Source organism: Sturnus vulgaris, chromosome 4 (assembly GCF_052056855.1).
Source record: "Sturnus vulgaris isolate bStuVul1 chromosome 4, bStuVul1.hap1, whole genome shotgun sequence".
NCBI lineage: Eukaryota > Metazoa > Chordata > Aves > Passeriformes > Sturnidae > Sturnus > Sturnus vulgaris.
This window is the reverse complement of record NC_142246.1, coordinates 19,610,638-19,638,378: the sequence shown is the minus strand read 5'-3', so window position 1 is coordinate 19,638,378 and position 27,741 is coordinate 19,610,638. Positions and strand designations below refer to the sequence as shown.

General features: G+C 33.8%; 1 protein-coding gene across 3 annotated transcripts in view; it reads left to right on the top strand.

Annotated features, from left to right (window-relative positions):
* The window catches only part of LOC148223899 (uncharacterized), a 166,198-nt gene extending 138,949 nt beyond the window's left edge, over positions 1-27,249 (top strand). For all 3 annotated transcript variants that reach the window (XR_015803056.1, XR_015803055.1, XM_088163250.1), the window contains 4 exons: positions 818-936; positions 1,290-1,387; positions 5,822-5,932; positions 23,437-27,249. The gene's annotated coding sequence lies outside the window, so the exon portion shown is untranslated. The remainder of the gene's footprint in view (positions 1-817; positions 937-1,289; positions 1,388-5,821; positions 5,933-23,436) is intronic.
* Positions 27,250-27,741: the final 492 nt, after the last annotated feature.

The window sequence follows — 27,741 nt, the reverse complement described above, 5'->3', positions numbered from 1 at the left end:
ATCTATGTTAACCACAATGACTGTGAGGAGGAAATATAAGAAGACTAAGACTCTGATTTAGGCAACAAACTAAAACAGATGCTGTGAATATCCTCTCTCTGTTGCTATTCTACCCACAAGCATATGAAAGGAAAAGAGAACCTTGTACTCTATATGAGATTTTCAACTTGCCCTCTAACATAGGTACCATTCTGAATACTAGAACAGAAGACTAAAACGGGAAAAATTAATTTGTAGCTTACTCTGTCAATGAAAATTTGTCCAGAGGAAAGTAAATATTCCTGATGATAGACAGCACTGTAGTTTAACAATACTCACAACCAGTAAATTGACAGGATAAACCTTTTCCATTTAGTCTGACAGCAGAACATTAATTATAAATTACACCATATTAGTGGCTTGCTACTTGATAACCCAATGATAGGAGAATATTATTGATAGTTTAACAATGATTTGAAGGTTGAAAACTGTTTTATTCTCTTCAATGACCATAAAATGGTCGACATTTATTTATATCTAATTTAAGGAAATTAAATTGTACTCTTTTTGGGTTTTTTGGGTTTTTTTTGGTTTTGTTTGTTTGGTTTGGGTTTTGTTTTTTGTTTTTTGTTTTGCTTTGTTTTGTTTTTTTTTTTTAATGTGGAAATGTGTTAGGGTTTTTTTTCTTAACAAAGAAATTTATTTACCCAGAATTGCATTTTAGTATAATTTAGCATTTTGGATTTTTTTCTTTTTTAAATTAAGGATTTCATTTTAAAGGACTGCTTACATGAGAGAAAGTGGAGTCACTGTCACATATGATCTTCTCTGTTTTCAGAGAGAAATAGATCTTTCAAAAAGAGACAAATTTTATGAGCTGTTTAAATATACACCATGTATACTGCTCTTGACATTCTGAGTGCTGTGCTACGAATATTTTGGCTGTAACAAAGTCAGGTGAGTTTTGGCTTCGTTACTTTATTTTTTTTTTTTTTATATATGCAGATAGAGGCCCTCAGAATGGTTTTTTAAAAATATTTTGTTTTATCATGGACTGTCATATTTTCTCTGGCAAAAGAAGAAATTATTTATGGTTAGCAAAATAAAAATACTCATTTCCTTTTGGCATCTTCATAAACCTGAAAAAGTTACTCAGAAAATCCAGGAGAGGTGACTCTACTTAATTTTATATCATTTGAAACTGAAAACATAATTTTGGCATTCAGGTGGCTAAAACAAAACTTTTCATGAATCTCTGTGCTTGTGTTGAAAGAGTTGTTTGTTTCTAATAAATATTTCACTAAAAGCAGATGGGAAGAAAGATGAAGAAATTAATGCCTTTTTGCTGTTAATGTTGCTTGTTGGAAGAAGGTCTCTTACAAATCCCTGAAGTGCAAAGTATACAAAGGTAACCCATCTTTTTTCCCCAGTTTTTCAATTTTATTCAAATGTGTATATAATTATAGTTGTCACAAACAAAACTGCCACGGAGAAGAGGAAATAACAAAAAGAAAGAAAGGGTCACTGTAAAACTTAAATTAAAGAAATAATGTTTCTGCAAAGTGGCACTTTCCAGGATACCATTAAGCTCAAAAGGAAAAACAAAAAAAAAATGTAATCGACCCACAAATTGAGTGGAAAAAGAGTAGAAATTAAATTTAAATAATGCATAATATTTTCAGTACCCAATATTTTAGGAAGAAAATATATTTTAACAAAACAGTTTTAGTTAAACTGCCTCAAGGTAAACAGTCTCTGAGACTCAAAATAAAGAGTTATCTGACTGAACATGGGAAGAGAATAAGTAATATGTCATACACATATCAAGGCCAGTGATGTCTTTTCATGGAGGCAGCAGTTTTTGCATTTTAGTCAATATCTAATTTCCTCTAGACTAATCAGATTGATTTTTGGGAATAAATTATTGCTAAAGGTCCACTTTCATAGGTTCATAGAGGGAAAGGGGAATTCATGCAGTTTTGGAAATAAATGGGGATAATTTCATTGAAGGTTTTCATCAGTCTTCTTTACACAAAAGAAAGAAAAAGAAGGGATGCACTAGGAAAATCTTCTAGTGAAACAGATATGGAAGGTTTTATACAGAAAGAAATGTAAACGAAGATGAAAGAGATTATCTCAAAGACTTGAATAGAAATAAAATTAAGTATATTAATACAAAGTGCAGTGATGAGCAGTCATGGAGAATTCTGAAGCATTACGGTCCCAAATATGCAGAAGCTATGAATCATGCCATTCAAAGAATCTAATGGAACTGACTTGAAAAATTAAATTATACATTTAAGATTATTTTTCCTTGCTATTTACTAAGAAAATACTTAAAAGGGAAGGCAAAAAGACCACATAGAAGTCTTTTACTATATGTAAGGTTATAGAGTCCCTAAGGGGGGAAAAACAAAACAAATAGAAAAAGAAAAAAAAACCAAACAAACAAACAAAATAAACAAACAAAAAAACCCACCCCAATCCCCCCCCCCCCCCCCGAAAAAGCGAACCAAAAATCCAACAACAAAACAAAATAACAAAAAAAAACCACAATACCCTGAAATGGCAGTATGAATTTGGAACATGTTGCGGATGAAAATTCATGTTAAGGCAGAAAGTTGTAGAACTTGGATGAAAGTTTTAGATTCTTTAATTTTTTATTATAAAATACAACCTCTTTTTTGTTGCTTTTTACAAATTTATTATGTAGTTGTTTTTACAGGAGCGAGGTTATTTTTCTCTCATGTTGTTTTGTGGGGAATATAAGTTTTGAATACTTTTTCCCCTTAATCATAATGATTTGAACAGCCTTATACCTTTGTGGAATCTGGCCAAAGACAAAAGATGAAAATCAGTTGTGAAATGTGTTTTGTTTTCTTTTGTTTCAGGGAGGGTAGAATTCATTTCTTATTTTGCTTACTTTGATTTTTGGTTTGTTTCCCCTACTGTATATCCAGAGCAACTCCCATTTAAATCCCAAAGAACACTGAAATAGAAAAATATGAGACACTCAAACTTACTGACGATATGTTAAAAACCCTTGTAAGAGGCTACTGTACAAATTCATTATATCCTACACAAAGCCCTAGAATCCCCCAAAAAATTAATCAAGGATTTTTCTTTTTGTCCAGACAATAATTTTTTCTTTTTGTCCAGACAATAATTTAGCCTGTTTATATTCCAGCTGAATGTCTGTGTGCAGATATGCTTTGTTGTGCTTCCAAAATTCATTGATCACACAGCAGCATTCGATTGTCCAGTCAGCCCACTATTACGGTTAGAGGTACTTTTCGTAAAATAATGAGATAGAAAAGAGATTGATACTGCTTTCCAGACCTGTGGTTTGGTTTGGGAGGGCTTTTTTTTTTTTTTTTCAACTGTTATTTTTTTCTCATTACTGTCAAGGCGCAGTTATCTGAATCTAAGAGTAAGTGTGTGCTTACAACCCTTTCCAAGCATCTAACCAATGTGTACATTTACCAAATCACAGAGTCATCAGGGTTGGAAGACAACTTCAAGATCATCACCAACCCAACACTACCATAAGCACTCTCAAACCATATCACCAAGTGCTACATCCTGATACCTCCTGAGCACTTACAGGGGTGGTGACTCCACCAGCTCCCTGGCAGCTGATTCCAATGCCTAACCACTCTTTGTGTGAAATTTTTTTCTAATATCTAATCTGAACCTCACCTGATGCAATTTAAATCCTTTTCCTCTTGGTCTGTCATTTGAGACATGTCAAAAGAGGCTGCCCCCCACCTGGCTACAACCTCTTTTTGGGTGGTCATAGCTCTCAGTGACTTCCTCCCTCAGCCTACTCTTCTCCTGATGAAAGAACCCCAGCTCCTGCAGCTGCTCCTCATGAGACCTGTGCTCCAGACCCTTCACCAGCTCTGTTGTCCTTCCCTGGACTTGCTCCAGCCCCTCAATGTCTGTTTTGAAGTGAGGGGCCCAGAGCTGGACACAATAATTCAGGGCAGCCTCACCAGGGCTGAGCACGCTGACACAGGCCAGGATGCCTTTGGCATTTTTGGCCACCTGGGCACAGTGCTGGCTCAGATCCAGCTGGCTGGCAAAGAACACCCCACATCCCTTTCTGCTGAGCAGCTCTCAAACCACCCCTCCACAAGCCCATAGAGATATATGGCATTGTTGTGACACGAGTGAACTGTGCATTCATGGCGTTATACCCTACATTGTCACAGCACAGCCTGTTGAACCTCACACTGTTCACCTCAGCCCAGCCATTCAGCCTGTCCAGATCCCTCTGCAGAGCCTTCCTACCTTCCATTAGAGCAGCTCTCCCACCCAACTTGGTGTCTGTGAACTTACTGAGGATACAGTAAGTATCCTCACCATCCTCTCATCCAAATTGTTGACAATGATTTTGAACAGAACTGGCCCCAGTACTGAGTCCTGGGGAGCACCAACTGCGTTTAACTGGATTCACCACCACTCTCTGGACCTGGCCGTCAAGCCAGTGTTTTTATCCAGCAAAGAGTACACCTGTCCAAGCCATGAACAGCCAGCTTATCAGTCCCATCAGTGTCCAAATTCTTCATGCTTTCTGCAGAGCTGAAGGAGAGAAATTTGTAGGGGGATTGTTTCACACTTAGCTGCAAGTCCTTGTAGTGTGGATACAAAGGACATGAAACAAAGAACTTTCAGTTTGAGAGCAGTGCATTTGTAGTGTTTACTCATCTCCAATTGTAGAGAGGGCATTCCCACAAAGTTCAATTATTTAACAACTTTGGTTAATTTTGTTTAATTTTGTTTTGTTTTCAATTTGGGACTTTGTAGAGTTTTTCTAAAGAAAACCAAATAACCATATTTATATATTTATTTTGTGGTGATGCAGCTTTTGTTTCACTTATAGAATAAGTGATTTGTCCTAGAATAAGCAAAGATACATTGGTATGCATATTTTTGTGTAAAGCAGCATTTTACATGATTTCTATACTTATTAGAACATTACAACTCTCTTCACAAATAGACAAATTTGCAATTGCCTTGTTATCTTAATTCCTTCTGCTCTCATAAATTTTTTTAAAATTAGTCTTTTGATTACTTTGTTAAATTTCAATTTATAGCAATAATGAAGTCAGTAGCAAGTTGCCAGAAAGAGAACTTATTTTTCATTGAAATATCCTTACACAATGAAATATTTATTCTCTCCAAAATAGTTCTATTTTTTTAGACATCTCTATTTCTTTTGTGTTGAATTCGTAAAGAAAACTGTTAACTACTGAATTGATAAATGATAGTGAAGTCCATTGTTGACAAGAATTACTATAGCATTATATATGTGACCTTTCAAAGCTTTTGTTACCTTCCATTCAATGTTATTTTCTAAATAAATCACATTTTGGCCTACAGATGATTTCTCACACAGCTAATTTACTATGAACAAAGGTGGTTTCTTTGAGCTCTGATGGCAAAATTATGGAGGAAATATTTGAATTTCATTTATTTGCTCAATATTTCTGAGATATTTTATACATAGGTTTTTTTTTTTTTGCATACACATCTTTATTCTCATACACTCACATCTTAATGTAATTATATTGAATGAAATTTACGATAATTATCTTCTTAAGAACATTCTTAACACAATACATTTTTTGAAATAATTTTCTAAAATTGAAACCAAAAAGACATCCATAATGGTCTAGTTCACAAATTGCTGTATTAAGAGTTTCCATTTAAGTAAATTGCCTAAGTGCACATCATTTTATATCTAATTGTCACTCTTATAACACTGAACTGCTTTGGTGCCTACTATATATAAGTTCAACATACTCACCGACTTCACAGCTTTGTTTGCTCTGTTTAGTAATTTGCAGTATGCAAGAGCTGCCAGCATCAAACTGTGATGAAGCACCATGACAGCAACAGCTCAATATTTTACTACAGTGAGTTTCCCAAGCAAAGGAGAGACAAGCAGGTAAGCTCATGTAGAAATTAATATTGTAGCCATGACCCGTAGGTTGATCACTGATCTAGAATAAATGGAGTCCATGAGAGCTCTTTTGGTTGAAAGACCAAGACTATGGTTTTTAAGACTGGGATACCACAAAATATCAACTATAAAATTAATAAATGTTTGAATATTGCAACTTGAAATAGTTAAAGACTTGATGGTTTATTTTTGGTTTGGAGTTTTAGATAACTTTAGTCACTAAAAGACTATTAATTATTAATCAGAAGTATTTATGAATTTGTCAATTCTTCCATATAATCTGATTTTTTTGTTTCTCCTGAAATGAAAATTAAGTAAAAAACAAAGATTTCCGAGTGTTTAAATAAATGGATATTTTCATGCACTTAAAAGGGCAAATTCAATAAAGAACCTAAGCGTTGGATTTGTACTATAAATTGTAATTTTAATTAGTTTTCATCTCATCAGCATAAAAAAGTGTTAAAGTGGATTGTTCCAAAGTACCAGGCAATCTATATTCACAGTCCAGAGCAACCTATTGACTGAGTAACACAAGGGGGGATGAAAACTTACAGTTCAAAGTTAGGCTGGTCTAGGAAGCCAATGAGACTGTCTCACAGGAGGTGAAACTATTGCAGTCAATGCCATCAGGCATCTGAGAGAAGCCAGGACACTGACAAGTGGACATAAAACACCTTTTCACCATGCTAGTTCAAGCTAAAATACCTTATCCTAGTACGGTTAGAAGGGGTTTTTTTTTGTGGTTTATCCAAAAGCCAAGTGTTTAGACTCCTCAGCCAGTATCAATTATTTCTCCCCCAAGGGATTCACAGCCATGTGTTTTATTTGTTAAGTGAGATGTGGTACAATTATAATATTGTATGTTTTGTGAGTTTCTAATTTTATAGTGTTCAAATTATTATGTTTTGCATGTCATATTTGAATATGCATTAAGCATAGACTTTGAATCCAGAGACTCTTTCCCCACAAGCACATATAAAAATACTCCAGTTGCTAAGAGATAGAACTGAGGGCTTTTTGTTTGCTTGTTTATTTGGGGTTTTTTATGCTCTGGTTTAATGAAATGGCTTTTGGCTAAAAGCACCTTTGAATTAAATTCTTCCTTTTGAAGACATATTATGTTGTTCTTTATTTTCTTTTCTTCTGTTAATAGACTTCATAAAGGCATTTTCCATTTGTGTTGAACGAGAATCCTTTGCATGTTCCAAAACAAGTAGTTTTTCTTTTATAAAAATTTTATCAGAGAAATAAAAGACATTACTTGATTATTTTCTCTTCAGCATTTCTGTTCATCAGTTAAAACACACTATCAGTTACTGAGAGAATCTATTGAATACATATGACTCTTGAAAGAATAATATGCACAGTCAGTATGGTATACAAAATATGACTGCTCTTAACAAGAAATTATGTGTTTTAGCAAAGTTTTATTTAGAGGAATTGGAAATACGCTACAGATGGTAAGACTAAAATAATTTTCTGAAACCATACCTTAGTCTACTCCCAGGAAATTGTAATATTTCCCAAGAATATGAGAAAAAAAGAAAAACTCCAAGGTTATTATTGTCTTTACTTAATGGATTAAATTATTTCTAAAGCCTTGCAATTTAGAAACTTTCTGAAAACTAGTATCTGTGCTATATTTTAGGGAAAATACTGTGACTTGTTAGAGGTGGACCAACACTTTATAGACCCTTTCATATATATTGTGACTATTTTCAGGGAAAAGGAATGATGCAAAAATCTATGTCCTTCAACATCTAATAGCAGGATTTGACAATCTTCATAGGATCTCACTATGAAAAGTTAGTATTTTGTAAAATTTTTCACTGCTCTTCATGTTCTTTGTATTAAAACTATGTCCACCTTATGAGTGAGCTGAATAATGTTAAACTCATAGAAATTCCAGGTTAGGAAGCTCATATTATAAGCAAGTATATTATTGTATTGTATCACATATTTTCACGGCTAACACATGATGCATGTATAAGGTTTGTTGACATTACTCCTGTGAGAGTGGTGATGTCCATATAGCACCAAGGTCAGTGGTGTCATGTGATAAAGATGTTAGATAAGAATAAAGATTTTAAGTTATATTTGGACCAAAGTGTGATGAGAGCTGTTGTAAATAATCAGTCAAAGTCCGTTGCAACCAAAAGAATTCTATCCCCTATGTAAATCCAGCTGGTTGCACTGACTCCTGCAGTGCCGGACTTGTTTTGTTTCTGAGGATACATCTGGAGAGTGTTTGGCATTTTGTATGCTTTAACTGAAGTACTAAAAAATAGATATAAGTTAGTACACTGTGTAATAGTTTTAAAGAACTTGTGAGAACAGCTTATGTCCATTACTCATTGGAAATCTGGTATAATTCAGACTCAGAAGTAATGTGATTCATTCATTAGCTACATTCAGTAGATGTGCCGACGAATGTAAAATTCAGAATGACATTTACTTGTTTTTTTTTTTCTTTTTTGCAGTCAATTTCAGGAGTAATTGCTTAATAATTTTATTAAGTTGTTACTACTAAGGTATTTTACTGCTGTTTTCAACTTTTGTGAATAAATGGCATCTTAGAGATTGCTGTGATAGAACTGTTTAAATAGTGATCAGGCCAGTTTTAAAGTTTTAAAATAAACTTTCCCAAACTTTTAAGTACCAATACATGCCATCACATTTCCATCTTTCTTCTTCATGCTTGATGCTTTAATGCTATTACTTTCTCTCTCAAAAGAAGGACCTTAAAATTGCATTTTGATGATGTTTTCATTGGGTTTTTCAGTACTTCTTATAATTTATTAGTCAGAATATATAAAATTTTATATATATAATATATATAATATATATAATATAATATATATATTTTTAATATATATATATATATTTCTCTTGTTCTTGGTTTTTCAACTTTATGCTACTTGGATGCCTCCCCTGTACAATTTAGGGAGGGATTTGCCTTCTTGGTGGTCAATCTGTTCATATGTCATTGCAAAATGTTAATTTATGTGTGTCAGAAGGCTCTTCGTCTTCTATAAAATGATAATCTATAAAATATGTAGATATACTTACATCTTTCATATTAATGCATCTATTTTTTTAATGAGTCCAGAAACATAGACTGTTATGTTTTGCTAATTTTTTCTTAGCATATTTTTTTATACATCGTGCTCAAATGGGAGATTTCTGTGTTAGAAATACCATCACAATCGATACAGTTTAGTTATTTATATATACCAAATGCTAGTTCCTGAAAAGCTAGTGTGAGCACCAATACTTGCTGGTTCACTGAGTAAACAGAGATAAATGTGGATCGTTTGCTAAAGTTAAAAAGTGTCACTATTTGCTGTAGTGACAATTTGGCTTCTGACAGCAGAGCTGGCTGCATATGGGGGAAGTGTTGTGAAGGTGTGTGCATTGGGACGTGGGGATATGGCTCAGCAGTAAACACAGTGGTGTTAGGTTAACAGTTGGGCTTGATGATCTTGGAACTCTTTTCCAACCTTGATGATTCTGTGATTCTATGTAAATATTGCTGTATTGGTTTTTTTACTATTCTATAAAGCATACAAATACTTGAAGTGCTTTATACCATCCTTTTTTTCCCCTTCATCTTTTATTTTCATTTACATTTTTTTAATAAAACGTTTCATCTGAATTGTTTATACTTATTAGATGAGGTCCTAGCTTTTTGAAAATATTTATACTCAGAAAGGATATTTTTGAAAAATATCACAAATTATTTGTTCATCTTTCATATGGTTATTTTAAAGTCACCAGAACTTCCTTAGTATGTAATTCTAAATGATGCATCTGCATTTTCTAACTCATGTACTGCATAATGCAAACGGAGAAATAAATCAGTGATAATTTTCTGGTCAATATTATACAGTACCAGGCAGAAAAAAATATCTATTGTTAGCTTGCACTTAAAACCACTAGTAATTTGAAAAAAAAAGAAAAAATCTGAGTTCCATTTACTTTGATGGCCTATTTTATAGGCAGAGAACCCTGGGAAATAATGAATGCCTTGTGTCATGAACTATGACAAAGAGAGTTTTAAAATATATAGAACCCATATGACCTGCATAGTCTTCAGCACAATTAGATATCTTCCACAGTAATTTTTTGAAATCCTACAAAAAACACAATGAATGGACCTCAGTGGGGTATACTGGTATTATCTTAATTCATTGCTAAATAAAATTTCAGAACAGAATATTCTGAAAAGTGTCCAGATGTTTTGTGTTTATACTCCTGGGTGTATGTGCGTGTGTGTGTGTATTCATGAATGTTTAGGTAAGAGATAATTATTCCAGTGAATCTCAGTGTGAGAGTATGGAGCATCCTTGCATCTCTGGTTTCAGTGGGAAGAGAACTTTTCTCATCTGATAGGAAACACTGAGCACCTTGCCAAAGTAAGGCATCATATACAACGCATATGAAGAATGCACCTGGGTATTTGCTGCATAAGTAAAACCTAAAGATTTTTTATTTCTATAGAGAGTAAAATTCGAGATTAGATATTAAGGTCTCCACTTACTATCGGACCAGATTCTCTACACAATTGATCTTTCTACACTTTACTCTAATTGAGGCAATAGTGCACGTTGCTCTCTCTGCTGTGTTCTCCATGTTATTCTGCAACAGTGAAATTATGGCTTCAGTTGTTTTGAACATCTCTTATCCTTATTTTCCATTTCAGTGGATTTCAATTCCTCTTTCAATCCCTTATCGTGCTCTGTCATGTCATATTTAGCATTAGATCAGGGAATCATTTAAAAACTAACTCAGGAAAGAAAGCAAAAAATGTTAATTTCTCAGGTGGGTCAGTTAACTGTTAACTGTCTTGATCAGCCATACAGACACATCTGCTTTTGAAACAAGAAAAATAAAGGAGGATAGATAAACTTTCAAAACTGCCTTTTTTTTTTTTTTTAATTGAAGGAATACATGCTCAGATTTTGTTTAGTTTTAAATTTTCACACTGTTTTCATCTTCTGGAAAATTCTTTGAGATAAAAAGAATTATATTTTCACATTAAGTGACTTTTCTTGAGAAAATTAAGACTGTTTAAAAGTCATTATATGATATATAATGAAATTATTTTCCCCCCTAATTGACTATGATTTAAAAAGAAAGAAAAATAATACCAGATTAAAAAATAAATAAATAACACTATATCTAAATAAGCTGTCATAAAATCATTATTGCAGTTTACCTCCTAAATAATGCACTGTCATAAATACCAGAAGATTCAGAAGTATTATAAGTATCAAGAAATAATACCAGAAAAAAAAAAGTCCTGAATATTTGAAAAGTAAATAAATTTCACAATAAAATGTCATTCTGTCATATTAATTTCTGACACTGGGGACACAGTGTTAAAAACCTTCCTGAAGTCCAGGTAGAAAATATCCACTGCTTTTTCCTTGTCTACCAAGCTAATAATTCAATTATTGAAGTTTATCAGGTTGATCAAGCAAGTCTTCATCTTCATGAATGCATGTCAACTACTCCTCATCACCTTCTTGTCCTTCATGTGTCTGGAAATGGTTTCCAGAATTAGCTGCTCTGTCACCTTTCCAGGTATTGAGGTGAGGCTGACAGAACTGTAGTTTCCTGGCTCTTCTTTCTTGCCCCTCTTGAAGCCACGTGTATCTTTTGCTTTTCTGTAGTCCTCAGGCATACCTGAGTGGCCATGGCTAGTCTAGGGTTATGGAGTGTAGCCTTGGCTCTTGTGGTTGCATCCCATCAAGATCCACAGTCTTGTATAAGAGTACTTGGCTTGAATATTTCCTGACCTGATCTTCTTCTACCACAGCTATGTCTTTCTAGTATTACTGCTAAAGTTAGGGGCAAAGAGGCAAAGAGAGAATCCAATACCTGAACCTTTTCTTTGTCCTGTGTTGTTAAGGCCTCTACCCTGTTCAGCAGCAGGTTCTAATTTTCATAGTCTACCTTTTGCTTCTTATGTGCTTCTAGAAGCTCTTATTTTTGGCCTTCTTGCTGTCCCATTTGAATGGATTCTGTACCAGCTGCAAACTTATGATTCATCAGAAAAAAAAAAATTCAAACTGTGATATTTTAGTAAAACTTTTACACTTTGTATTGTTTTCTTAAAGAGTATCTTGCAACTAACAAGAAAAAAAAAAAACAAAAAAAAAACTTAAGCCAGAGTGAAACAGCATTTCATTTCAGAGTTCAATTATTTTTCAGCTTAAAGAGCAGGTAAGAGAGCTCTGAGTTCACTAACGTGTGACATACCCAAACTGATAAGTTTAGGTTTCAGTTAATAGAGGAAAACATTGCCACAGTATCTAAGTAATCTGTGAATGGCCAGAAGTAATTACGAAATACACTTTTTACTTGTTCTAGTGCAAGCATTTTGTGTCACTATTTCCAAATTTCCTCATACCAAAGCTATGAGAGATCAGTTTTAAAAAGTCTAAGCGAAAGTTATTTTCTTGCTGTCTCTGGAAAATGCGCATAACATTTCTTTTCTTGCTTTTGGGAAAGTCTACCATGATCTCTCAGAGATGATAGGGAGTATTCCAGTAGAAATTGCTTGATTCCCTTGGTGCCCTTGCTATTTACTCCCATGAACCAGTGCTTATCCAGTTGGCTACATTATTCCTGAATTCATCTTCCTATCTCATGAACAGTGCTGTAATCCCTTAGACTATGCCACTAGGCAATGTGTACCTGAAACATTTCAGAAGCAACATTCCCACTAAAGACAAAAGCCAAGGCAACACTGTCTGCCTCACCTTTTTCTGAGTTCAGTGTCAAGAGTTCTTCTGCTTTTTTCGCATGAGAATAGAATTTATTTTAGCTTTAACTTTACTTCAGCTGTAAATGTAGAAGCCACGTTTTAGCTTTCTCCGTCTCTTCTTCATTTCCAGGTTCAGCAGAGGTCTGCCTTTATTACATTTTTGAATGTCTGGGTAATGTTTCTGTGTTCTTCCTGTGCTCATTGAACATTTTTTGTAAAGGTACTGATGCCTGCATTTGCTGTTCACTTAATCATTAATTAACATTAGCAGATCTTTTCTTCTTTGAATGCCATTTCCTTGTCTCTTTCCTAGCTCCTACCACTCTTCACTTACCGACGCAATTTTAAGACCTTACACATATCTGTACTATTGTTCTCTTTTTCATACCAGATGAATACTCTGTAAAACATGAAGAATCTACCTTACACAGGAAAAGACTTGTCTATGATGAAGACAGGAGAGGACCTGAAAGTTTGGATCAGAAATTGATACTTGCATCATCTTTCCTCATTATAGTGAAAATATGGTAACAATATATTTAGGAAGTCTATTTTTTTAGGGTAGAGATTAAATCTTTTGCCATGACAGAAAGAATGCAATGATGTCTAGAAAAGTGAAATCATGGTGTTTTTCTACTTGAAAATACCTAATGTTAGATATAGTATCATAAGTATTTATTTTAAAGCCAGCAATTTTGAAAAAATGCACCTTGCTTTCCTTAGAAGCAATTAAATTATGTGGGGAGGCATTTAAGGTGATTCTTTCTAAGACAATTTGGATATAATTAAAGATTCTGAAGCACCAAAGTGAAAGACTTGCTTTTTGAAATACTGTTGCAACAGCTGCATATTCTAGCACAAATAAAGTGTAATCTTGCAATTAAATATGTGCAACCATAGTTTTAAGGTCAGTTTCTTTTCATATTTGGAATGAAGTTCTGAAGGCGTCTCTGTATTCATTTTAAAGCAATGACGTTGACCTCAAACACCAGCCACATGTTTACCTTCAGGATAAGTGTTACATAAAACAAACATTATTTATATCTCCAACATACAGATATTAATTCAGATGTCTTGTGTATCAGTTTTCAAGTGCAATCAGTAGCCATTTCAACCCAACAGCTCACCTCTAGTTATAAGAATTGTTTTCCTCCTGTGGGATTGATCTTATGCTCATGTCCATGTTGAAAAACTGAAGGAACTATAATTATAGTAAAATGTCCGTTTAATGAAACTCCTGTTTCAAAAGCAATCTTTGAATAAGAAATATATTTTGACAGTACAATCATCAATTTCAGGTCATACTTCAGTCTACCTAAAAAACTCATATGATTGAATATATGTTTTTACCTAAGAATGTGATATCGTAAGTCTACTTTTTAACAGTTAAGATTCTTTAAGACAAAATTTTCTGTTTAGTCAACTTTGAAAAACATCTGCCTTAATTAAAGTTATTCCTTTCCCGTCTTGATACCCCTTTTCCCCTCTGCATGAAAACAAGCATAATAGATTAAGGCAATATCTGCTGTTTCAAGGACTTATTCTTATAAGGAATGGGAAATGAGAAGCTTTAGTGTAAAAAGAAAATGGAAATAAAAATGTTGTCCCTCAGAGATCCCTGATACGCACTTACAATATATATGGGGATGGCACAAATATTTTACAGGACATCAGAAATCTGGGAGGACCTCTAAGCAGCTGCTCTCCAGTTTGCCCTTCAAAGACTTTTGGCAAGTCATTTCCTAAAAAGAGGGAAGATTTTAATGTCACTGAAATTGGCTATTCATGCCAGTAACATTGGAATGTACCTATGTGCAATGAAGTATTATTAGTCTTTAACCCATTTTTTAAATCATCTCAGCTATCTGAATAAAAAATTTATATATTTCCTAGGTGATAAAATAAATCTACTGAATATAATTGCTATCATAGTTTCTTTGTTTAGTACATATTTGGACAAATATTTAAAATAATTTTTTAGAAGGCCATAAGATTTTTTTCCTTAGCTCCTGATTCTTTATTTTTTTATTTATAATGCATGTATCTGTGTATGTATGCATGTGCACTTAAATATGTGAAAATTTTAATAGCTATACCTTTGATTTAAAATGAAAAAAAATTTCAGCTGGTCAAACCAGTCACATACAAAGTAAATTAAACTCCATGAATATAAAACTAGCTACAAATAATTACTTAAAAGTGAAATTTAGAAGCCTGATTTTGAGTCCTAAAATCTCAAATTTCCAGTTTACAATGTTCAAGAAAATGAGGCAGAGACAATTCAGAAAGGCCATATCTATGTGTAAAAATGTAACATTTGTAATATGACGCAGATATAGAAGAAGTATAGCTTTAAAAAAAAATCATTATACATCATGCAAAATTAAAGGAGTAATTAAGCAAAAGGTAACTTTCCATTATATATTCGAATAGTAAAATATTCTATGCTTTCCCTAACATGTTCATTTAATGGGAAATAATTTTGATCATTTTTCTAACTTTGATGATGACTTTTAACAAAAGCTTTAGGAAAGTAAAAAAGTCCTCCGCTCAATAAAAATTTTATATTACCAAGAATGTAGGTTTCCTAACTAAATACATAGCTTATTGGGAAGAAAAAGATTAAATAGTAAGAAATTCATGATCCTTTCATGTAGTTCAGGATTTCCAAGTTGGTCAACTTTTTTTTTTTTTGGACCTTGAGGATTGAATTTTGATAATGGTAAATGATATCACCAATAATGGATCTGCAGAGGTCTTTATTGTAAATATTTTTATTCTTTCATCTGCTCTATTTCCAGTGCATGCTGGGATGCTCAGTTATGTGAAACCAAGTCCTAAGTCATACTGCCACATTTTCCCAGATGATATTAACTTGAAAGAAAAAAAGTCTTGGCTCCCCTAAGAACTTCTGTACAAAATGTGTTTCCTTGTAAATCAAGAAATATTTTTAAAATCAGAAAGCTTTATACCAAAAATGTAATGCTTCCCCTTCTGAAGACCCAATTTAAAAAAAGAAAGCATGCAAAACAAAAAAGAGAAAACCCTAACCTGTTTAGTAACAAGACTAAAATAAATGACTGCTTTTGGTAATATCATTTAATCTCATATTAGTTTTCATAATTCTTTTCATCAGGAGTCTTTTTTTTCCTCATTTATTAAGGCAAGAACTTCCACTGACCTCAAGAAAGCTTTTTTGAGGGAGGACCACAGGATCCAAATGTTGGAAGTCATGTTTTAAAATATACCCATGATCTGCTTTTCTGGGGACCAGCCACAAATACGGTGTACACACATTGTATTGATCAAAAAAAGATATCTCTGTTTAAATTGTTTAACATTCAATGTCAGTAGGAACACACTGACTTGTTAATGATTAGCCATTCTATTGCACATTATCTTACTCTTTCCATACCTTTATTAATAATGATTTGGAAAAGACATGATCATTTTTTAAAGTCCTCACTCTCTTATCACTTGCTGATAAATTTAGGGGTTTAAGGTAAAAATGTGTTCTTTCATTGTGTTCTTATATATAGGGAGTACAAGAGACAGTAAATATGTTAATGCCATGTCTAAACATATGTAGATTTATTTCAATGTTGATTAAGAAATAATTTTAACATTTACTAAGTAACTTAATGCAATCAATTATTAGAAATCCAAGAGAATAAATAGAGAAGGGCATTTTTCCAATTTCATCATGATGAACACTTGGTAATTAAGAATAGGTTTCATTCCTTAGATATTTCTTTCATTCCCTGCCCCCTAGGGTTCCTTTCACTGTGTTCAGCGGCATTTAGGTCTGTAAAATATGTTTGTATCCAGTCTGTGCTGTTAGGTATAAAAACTTCTTTGCATATGGATATGCTAATTACATGTTTGTTTGTAGACCATATTAGCAGTACACAAGGCTAATAAAAAATAATTTTATTTAAAATTTTAAAACATACTTTCAGAATGAATTCTGCTCACAAGTACAAATTAATTCAGATGCTGAGCATGCTTTAATCCACACTGTCATTCAGGATTATAGGGGCCAATAGACCAGCTATGTCCTGAGGGTGTGAACTGGGACAGATCAATCAATTTACAGAGCTTTGGCAAAGGTTGAACAGCTGGTGCTGAAAATCTTTGTTGGAGAAATGACCAACTCACCAGAGATTACAAATTTAAACCAAGATTGATGGTTAAACCTTGTAAATTAAATCCTCTTCAAATGTGTTCTGACTGATTATAAAGCTAATTTAAAGGCATCACTCCACAGCACTTGCTTAGAACAAGATACTCATTAAACTTCTGGTGTTAAAAAAATTCTCTCTGAGGCCTGTTGCTAGTAGCAAATACATTAGTGTTTTCATTTGCAGATTATTTTTAAAAGGTCTCTGTTGGCCAATTTCTTTTTATTTAAGCATTCACTGGGGTGAATCAAGGTTATCAATAATTACTTTCACATACTTAACACAACAGAGGGTAAAATGTATTTGCCCTTTGAGCAACCAGCAGAAGCTCTCTACTAGCTCAGCAACTTTCTAAAGGGTTCATGAGAAAGCTTTGATTATGTAGTAATGAAAGTTCTTCTAAAGAAAAGGATATGATTATCAATTAAGTTGAACTTGGTGTAGTTGCTCTGCTGGCAAGTAAAAGCCATGCAGCTGCTCATTCACTTCCCCTCCCATCTGCCCCAGTGGCATGTGGAGGATAATCAGGAAATAAAAGAAAATGGAACTTTTCAATTGAGATAAGAACAGTGTAATAATTGCAACAAAGTTAAATAATAACAATAACAGTGACAATAACAATAGCTAGTATATTGTTCATAATAGTAATGGCATTGTTAATGACAGTAATAGTAGTAATAATAAAATTGCTACAACTACTAATGATAATTATTGTAACAATCATAATAAAAAGGAAAGGAAGAAAGGGAGTTAAAAACTAAGAAAAAAAAATTGATCACCACTCACTGACCAATTCCCAGTCTGTCCCCAAGCAGTGATTGGTCCACTTCGGAGTAACTGCATACAGGGATTGGCATTCTATGTTATGGAATATCTCTTTAGTCAGTTCAGATTATTTGTCCTGGCCATGCTCTCTCAGTTTTTGTGCACATTCTCACTGGCAGAGCATGAGACACCGAAAGCCCTCGATTTAGAGTAAGCTCTATTTAGCAAGCATTATTCTCATACTAAATCCAAAACACAGGCCTGTACCAGCTGCTAAGAAGAAAATGGATTCTGTCCCAATTGAAACCAGGACAATGGGACTAGAAAATGTCACTGAAGAAGAGAAATTAGGATATCTGAAACTGCAGTAACAACACATAAAGCTGTGTGTTATATTTTAGGGAAAGAAGCATATTTTAGGGAATAAGGAATGGAGTCAATTGACTAAAAAATAGCAGGTAAAGATAGGAATAACATGAGAAAGAGAGAAGTCAGAAAAGGAAGAGAAATGTGCTGTATGATGAGCCAAAAAGATGCAGAATTTTAAGCACAATAAAGAAGGACCCTTTATCCTTCTGCACCAGAGGTCTTGGGAGTTATACAAATACATAAAAGAAAACACAGGTTCCTCTAGTCAGAGCATGTTGTGTGGGGTTCTGTTTGTAAGATACATTGTCCCATAAATTCCATCAATAATAAAGATGATTGCATCATCTCCTTGACATAAGTATCAATTTCTCTTTATGAGCTTGTTTATAGATAGCTGGACTAGATGGGAATAGTCAAAAGGAAGTTGAAAGCATTAAAAAAGAAACTTAGAAAGAAGACTGAAGATTAAAAATTAGTATCATTATTAGAAATTTGAAATGTTGAATTGCAAAATCTTAGGTCTTGTAAAGTAGACATGATGGCGGAAAAACTTCCTTCTGTACAAAATTTTAAAAAGAAATTAGAAAATATGTTTCACATCATATTTTAAAATTTATTATTTCAATTTTTCTCCAATTGAAACTCTATCAACTGCATAAAAAGCTAAAGAAATCTAAGCTATAACTAGGCCTACAGAAGACTGTGAAAGGTAGGACATGCAACCTGAATTTTAAATTCCATCTTATTAATTGAGAGTCCAAGAAAGGTGTTAAGGAAACAGGCTTTAAAACCTTAAAAGTTTAAATAAAGTCATCTATCTTTGCTAAAAAAAATCAAAGCAGGAAAAATACCCCACAACCTATGTAAGAGATGGCAGGGCAGGGAATAAAAGAAATGAACCGATTTTGTGTGTAAGGGATGAGACATCTTTGCCGACAGACTAAAGAGTCTGTTTTGTTTTAATTTTTTTCATGTAGATTCAAGTCTGACCTGTTACTTAATGGCAATAAGTTTTAAGGTATTTAGATAGATTTCTTTAGTTCATTACTGTCAGTTATTGCAGCCTACATCAATACATTGTAGCTTTTCATCACCTGTTCCTTTATTGGTACAAGTGGCTTCTCAGACTGCTTTAGAACTTGAAGACCTGGAAAGATTTTTTGCTGTAGTTCTTGGAGTTATTCTCACTAAATAGAATTAACCCAGTTCCCTTGTCACAGAACCAGTTCTCACTTCCAGATTGCTTTCTGTAATAGTTAGCTCGTAACTTGGATACAAATAGCTCGAGAGTTACCTGAAGAGGCAACAGAGCTGTATTACCCTTGATCATTAAAGAAGCCTTAATAAAAAACAGTTTTGTTCTACTTTCTCAAGAAAAAAAAAAAAAAAAAAAAAAAAAAAAAAAAAAAAAAAAAAAAAAAAAAAAAAAAAAGGACTAGCTATCAATTTCTACACTTATTTCTCTTCCAACTAAAGTTTTCCAAGGAATCAGATTATATCAAACCGGAGGGGGAAAAAAAAAAAAAAAAAAAGAAAAGGAGATTTCTATCTTAGTTCCAACAACAAAAAATGTACCTTATGGATGAACTGTCAAAACCTGTGGAAGTAATATGAGATTATCCTCAATCCAATATACTGCATTCAGCACGAAAAATAGATTTATAGAAACGAGGTGGGTGAAACAAAAGAGTTAAGCCCTTGGATAGTTTTCTTTCCTACCCTAGACAGAAAAAGAGTTCAAACACAGCAAACTTTAAGTGCTGATGCTCAGAATTCCCCAAAGACCAATTTGTGTGAGTGTTAGACAGTGATAAAGGTTACAGTGATGTGGGGATAAATTATGTTTACATATATGCTCTTCAATGAGGTAGATAAACTGAAGCACCAAATACAGTGTTTAAGTACAATTCTTTGCAGTGTCCAGGGAAGGGGAATCTCCTGTCTATGAAGCATTATGAGAAATCTGTGGCTACTGATGAGTTTTTGAAAATAACACTGACTGAGCAGAAGCTCAACAGAGACATAGAATTCAGTTTCACAAATCAAATTGGCTCTACTGTAAAAATACCAACAAAGACATAAGTTTGCAAGTTCGACCTTGGGCCAAAGAATAGAATCAGCAAAATGAAAGATGAAAAATGTAGCTTTCAATCTCTCTCTTTAACAAAATTAACACCTCAGTATAGCATAAAATTTTCATAAATTCTCGAAATTGAAAACCTTATGCCTAGAAGATTGAATACCCTTATGCTTAGAAGAAACTTAAGAAGGATTACAGTTCTTACAAAGTAAGCCAATAACATGCTGTAGAATTAACATTTCTAATGTATTTTAAAATAAATCATATGCTGTGCTTAACCTAGCAAAATTAGAGATGTTTAGATTTCAGGTTTTTCAAACCTGCAACTTCCTCTGACCTCATGGGTTTGTAAAAAGAACCTTAAAATCCATGATGTTGCTCTCTATTGCTGCAAAGATAAAGCTGGACAGAAAAAGAACCACAACCTTTAGTTATTTCCCTTATTCTATTAAATATTATAAAATTACAGTATTACATCTGAATGAAACCGTACCTTAACTGAAGGCATACATATATGATAAACAAAATAAATATTTTTCTTCGGAAAAACTAGATATTCTCTTCTAGTTTTCACCAATGCAACTGTTAATTTTCGAGAGAGCTGCTTCACAATTTGTTTTGAATAAAAGAATTTTTTTTTTTTAGGAATTCTTTTTGTTCATTTCTATGCAATGAAAGGATGGTGTCACCATTCTTTTCCACAAACATAGCTAGCAATAAGAAGACCTATATTAAACATATATGCATACACATTATACACCCACTCAAATGTTGCATGGGCCATAGAATTTGTATTATCATTTTTAGAGGAGATGCAGAAGAATCATTTGTGATACCCAAAAGAAGATGAACACTTTAACATGAACAAGCATACTCCTTTGAGGGTGAACCATTTCTGTTGATAAGAGCCACAGATGAGTAGAGCCATGTCTTTTACTGATGGCAATATTTGGCAATACCCTTAACTTAATTATTTCAGCTGTTCCTACACTCCAAACATCACCTTTAGTAATCTTCTGTGATTCAATATTATATGTCTTATAAATGCTGCCAAACCTAGGTTTGAGACTCTAATTAAAATGCAGAGATAGGCTTACAATGACATTTTATGTGGTTACAATAGAACGGATGTATTTATTTTCTCTGAATCCCTTTCATGTCTTATACAGCCTTACCAAACATTTTTTATGCAAACTCTTTACAAATAATTTACAATTTGACCTGACAAGTTTTGTTGTGACCTATCTGTAATGTTAAATTACTTTCTGGTCCTTTTGTTGTTAATAAAATAATAAAAAGAATAACAGCAAAAATAATACCCAAAGTAGTACATAGAATTTTTATTTGTAGATCTCTCTGCACTTTACACGTAGGTTAAGAAAATACTAATTGTGTTGTACCTCAATATCTCCTTTTTAAAGTGGAAAGTATTTAATGTTCATCCTTCACATTCTCCCTCCATCTTATTATTTCTGCTCTGTGGGGTTTTATATTAAGTTAAATTGTGTTGATGTAATGAGACACAGTCATACTGTGCTCATGATTCTATCAGTAGGGTACAGTATCCCTTCTTTGTACCAAGAGTCAAATCATATAATTACTGAAGTGCCTTATTTAGTTTCCTGTATTTTGTTATTGTAAGGGTGATTCACATGCAACAGTTAAATACCTTTCACATATTAGGACCGTAGGTTTGATTGTTAAAATATAGTAATCAGTTGAAGTTACCTGGAAATTACTTTTATTAATTCATATCAAATCCTATTTTTATAAATTCTACTCATTCTCCTTTTATATACACTCTGTGGGGCTCACAATCCGAGGTTCACTGATATGGTACTAAAACAGCAAACAGAAATGAGAATCATGCCCTGGATTTTTAAAGGAATTTTATTGAATGAAACTTTGTTCTAAATATTTTGACAAAGGCAGAATTTATTTATTTATATTTTCCATTTCTTTGGCTCATTTATTTATATAATCTTGCTGCACAGCCATCAGAATTTTATTTTTTTTTTTCATACAAAGTGAAACTGGCATTGCCAAACTTTTCAAATCTGAAATCTTTTTGATGTTTAATATAATCATTGGATCTCAGTTCACAAATTCCACCTTCATTGGTTTCCTAGGATACAAACACACAATCACAAACAGAAAGCAGCACAGAAAAACAAGGTAGAAAGCCTGCAGCACTTCCACTTTTTTGAATCTTTTCAAATGCTTTGCATTCTCACAAACATATCAGTGCTAAACCTCAAACAAAATAGCTGGTGATGGGCTTAAACTATAAGTCATATCTGTGTCATTTATAAAAGTTGACAAAATTCTCCTGAGAATTCTGAAAAGATCAACTGAAACAAAAAATAAGAGCTTTTGCACACAGTGCATCATGGCTTCGGAAGAATGAAGCAGGAACAATTAATTTCAGGGCACTGCTTTAATAACAAATGAAATAAAAAGGGAGATATTAACTGACTCCAGCCGCTAAAGTAGAAACGTAAAAGGCAATTACAGAATGCATTATGCATGCTTGGTGACGGATATTTTCAAATAAAATAGATGTCCTGTCAAAAGCAATTCTAACATTATTCTCTCACCCTTCAAATGTCCCAGTGCACGCATGATTGTACCTACACATGCACAAAAATTTAGACAATAGTTACATTATTTGTAAAGAAGAAGTGGAATTTCAACACATTTCTTAAGAAGTCAAAATAATAACAGAACTATAATGTTGGATTTCAAAAATGTTGGATTATGAAAAAAGAATGAGAGCATGACATGTAAACCTGGTGATAGTCATGCTGGAATATTTTATTTAATTTTTAAATTATATTTTTATGAGGAGACACACACCTAAAAAAACAGTGTAGTAAAAAATCCTGCCAAAACTAAAATAATATAAGAGCTTGAAAAAACATTTGCACAGGAAGAAATGAAATTTATTAATTCTTTGCAGGTAATCCTAAGAAACCAAGTGAAGAATAAAAGGTGAGGTGACCCAACTACAGTATCAAACACCTCATGGGTACAGATATCGCCCACTTAAACAGGAAGATTTAGGAACACCAAAAGCAAAAAAACATGAAGTTTGATAAATTAAAGTAAGAAATAAAGCAAAAAAATTCTGTAAACAGAAAGCATGATTAATGATTGGAATATGATTATAAAGAAAATGATGGCTTGTAATCTCACTACTCCTGAGATCAAGGTTTGTGTGTTTCATTCCAGTCCATAGTTATCTTTGTGTTTGACTGTAACATAAGTGGAATTGAGGAATAGTGACATTTAAGTTCAACAAATAAGTTGTTTGTTCTTCCAGGACTGAATGCTGCAAATCTCTGACTTCACAGAATAAGTGAGTTGGAAGGGAGCCACAAGGATCAGCTAATCCAGCTCCTGGGCCAGCACTGCCGAGACTCACACCATGTGTTTGTGAGCATTGTCCAGACTCCTCCTGAACCCTGTCAGCCTCCGTGACCACTTCCCTGGGGACCCTGTTCCAGTGTATCACCTGAGACTTGATGGAGAGATCACTGTGCTTACACCCACGTTGCAACATTAGTAATATTGATGGCAATTCAGTGTAAGAAACTTGAACCATGCTTGTTAAATATATTTAAAATTGCTCTCAGAGTTTCAGTTTTATTTCACAGCTACTTACTTGTTATCAGGTTACTGGAGCTTTCATAATGCAGGAAATAGCTTTGATAAAAGGTAAGGACAGCATTACAAAAATGGGATCTGTGAGTGACATGCTGGCATAGGGAAGTTAATGGATATTGTAATGTCAAATTATTTAGGCCAGCGTTTCACCAATCTTTTGGATGAGTAGACAGAACTAAATTGAAAAACGTCTGTGTGAGAGAAGGGACTCAAAACTTGTTTAAGAAAGGCTAGTACATAAATGAGAACAGCATACAAAACAACAGAAATTGCCACAGTGGATTGCTTTTTTTGTCACAGTGTATGAAAAATCATAAAAATCATAGAATGGTTCCGGTCAGAAGGGACCTTTAAAGATCATCTAGGAAAAATCACCTGTCACAGGCAAGGACACACATTAGATCAGGTGGCTCAAAGACCTATCCAACCTGACCTTGAATATTTCCAGGGATGGGCTCAATCACTTCTCTGGTCCACGTGTTCCAGTGTCTCACCACCTGCATCATAAAAATATTATTTTATCTTTTTTAGTTTACACCGTTTCCCTTGTTCTATCACTACACACCCTGGTGAAAAGTTTCCATCTTTTTATGAGGCCCCTGTAAACACCTGCTCTTAATAAGCTTCTTAAAGGGGTTTAGGTTTTTTTGTACTCGGGGGAAAAGGCAAATACTTTCAGGAGGTTAAAAAATATATCATACTGGAAAACTTTAGAAAATAAGGGTACTTGGCAAATTATAAAGCAACTGAAATTAAGTATTTCACAAGGCATTGGCTAGCAAACTCTCACCCATCTATCTTTAAGTCACTCAGATTTAGAGAAGTGGAATTTAGAAGAAAAAGAGAGGGAGAAAGAGAGGGGGATGCAGAAAAAAAATTATTTTAATTTCTTGAATTCCAGAATGTTCTCAGCTCCTATAAAATCCAAAACAATGGGCCATGACCACACATGTCTTTGCGCATCTGCTTTTATCTGCTTTGTTCTCCCAGGCCTGTCCCTCCAGGTGGGGTTTCAGCTGTGCCAGTGACTCACAGCCATTCTGGGCTGCCCTGGAGGCTCCAGGGCTGGGGTGTAGGGCACATCCCACTTTCCACAGAATTTGCACTGCACCCCCTCCACACACACTCCAGGTGTTTTGAGGCAGTAATTATTTTCTCCAGTTTCTGACACCCTCTATAAGTATTGAAAGGCTTCAATAAGGTCTCACCAAGGCTTTTCTTCTCCTGGCAGAACAACCTCAAATCCCTCAACATTTCTTCATAGGCTGTGTGTTCCAGCCCTCTGATAGTTTTTATGGACCTCCTTGGTACCTATTGTAGCATGTCTGACTTATGCTAAGATCACCAAAGCTGGAAGCAGCACTTCAGATGAGATCTCACAAAAGAGAAATAAAAGATCAGAATCACCTCCCTCGACCTGCTGGCCACAATTATTTTGGCTCAGCCCAGGATATAATTGATTTTCTGGGCCACAAGCTCACATTCCTGGTTCACATCCAATATTTCATCTACCAATATCCCAAAGTGCTTCTCCATAAGGCTGCTCTCAGTTCATTCATTCGTGGCCTCGACCCAGGTGCAGGACATTGCCCTTGGTCCTGTTCAGTTTCACAAGGCTCACATTGGCCCATCTCTCCAGCCTGTCAAGATCCCTCTGGAAGGCATCCTTTTCCCCAAGAACATTAACTGCACTGCTCATCTTGCTGCTAATAAAGAGCAAGGATTCAGAACACTCTTCAGTATGAATAATAAAATTTGGCTACGCTTGGGAAAAAAAATAGCTTATTTTTTCCCCAGTTTCTCTCAAATAATCAACAGGAAACAACAAATTTTTGTAAACAAAACAAGACTTCAGCTCTATCTTTAGGATTATTAAATGCCAATCAAAAGTAGACTGGTTGTACCAAAGTATAAAAGCTGTCAGGTCTTTTGAAACACAAAAATATGTCTTTGAAATTATGGTGACAACATAAGTGTTCATATAAATCAAGATTCCAGGTCATTTAACTTGATCCTTACCCATCTGGGTCCAGTCTGCAGTAATTTTTCAGTTAAAATTCCAGATTTTTCAGTTGAAATGCCAGATGTTACCAAAAAGCATAGATGTTATGCACTTAAAAACCGATACAGATGATAAATGATACTGAAATGGTAGCACAACATGATCAGAAAGGAGACTCAAATCTTGGCTATCTTCATGTTATTCAGTAACACAAGGTTTTTAAGTGAAACTCATTTGATAATTTTTTTCATGTGTCTCATTTCCCTGAATCTCCTTGGATTAAAGAGATTCCAAAAAATGTTGCATGCAGGACATCAAATTTTACCCAACTACCCTAACTGAAAATCTCTTACATGTTTGAAATCTGTGTGATTGCAGAACAAAAATGTGTATATATGTATTAAAGTCACTCACTACACTTCTGTATTTAGGATGCAAGGTAGCTGTCTTCTAGATAAATGTCTTCTAGATATTTTCTAATATTGAGCTGATCGGTAAAATTTAGTATCTCTAATTCAGAGTTACAATTTAGAATATACAAAAAAGGGTGCAGCTGTTGAATACTGCATTACTGAATTATATTTTTTATTATTGGAATTATAGTGTAACATTAGATAGTGACAAGCAACAAAAAAGAAATATCTTTCCATTTGTATTAATTTATGATTTTCCTAAATGTTGGAAGCAAAATTCTGATGCCTGTATATGAAATTATATTGCTGAGATGTACATTTGCCAGAAATAGCTGCTCTAGGGAGAGGAAAAAAAATCATACAATATTGCAGGTAGTTTTGAACATAAGAGTCTTGCTTCTGTCTCATGAAAATAATAAAAAGCAGATATTATATCTACGAATTAATAAATGGAAAAAACTTCAATAGTATATATTTGCTTTTAAATTCTATAGCACATAGGGTAATCAGAGTATATGCATATATATTTATTTAAATTAACTGGCTCCATCATTGAAACTGCTGTTTAAATTTATTGAACTACTTTTGCAGTAATATGAAGGAAGTGATTTTGGTTATTTTTCTTTTAAGTTGGTTGGAGTGTTTTTTTCCAGGATTTATATATTTTAAACCATATTTGCAGGGAAATTTGACAGCTATTTGCAATTATTTGTGAGTTGAATGAAAATATATGGTTTACTCTGTACTGGGAAATTATTATGCCCCCATAATTTTAATGGTAGGGAAAAAAAATAGAAGTAAAAATACTGTAGTTGGTCAGTCATTTGTCTTTTCTCTATTGTTGTTTTTCTCTTTTCTGGTGCAGCATCATGCAACAGGAATCTAGAGGAAACAACATATTCTGCACATATGAAATTTGTAGTGTCTTTAACTTAAAGGGAAACAGGGGTCAGCAACAGCTTAGTTGACAAAGAATTTGGACAAGCACATCACATGTGAAGAGACCTAAGGTAATTCCTGGAAAGGATGAATAAATTATCTCTAAAATCTGAAAGTTTAAGATGCTTTTTAATGTATCATACCTTGATAACATATAAGCCATATGTACACCACAACCACAGTGGGTTGTATTAGAAACTTTGTCATCACCTTTTGATGTGTACATAAGGAACTTAAGCTTGGGATCTTTTTTCCCTTGTCTCAATAAGTAAAAGTTATGATCTAAAAAAGTTGTTCCTAATTACTGTTAAGTGTAATAACTAACACAGACAGTCAGTGTTATTCAGTGACAGGCAGAACAGTGCACTAGAGAAATTCACTTCTAGCCAAAGGCTCTTAGAACTCATACAGATATTTTTTTAAAAAATGGTCCTAAGTTCTTATAGTAGCAACTCTTTTGGAGCTGGCCTTCAGACATACATGTTCAAACTCAACATTGAATACTCAGAAAATGTTAAGTTCTACTCACCTTAAGCTGAACTGAATAAATTTGTTTGCCTTAAGATCTGTAGATTATATCTACATGTAACGCCACTGAGCAGATCAT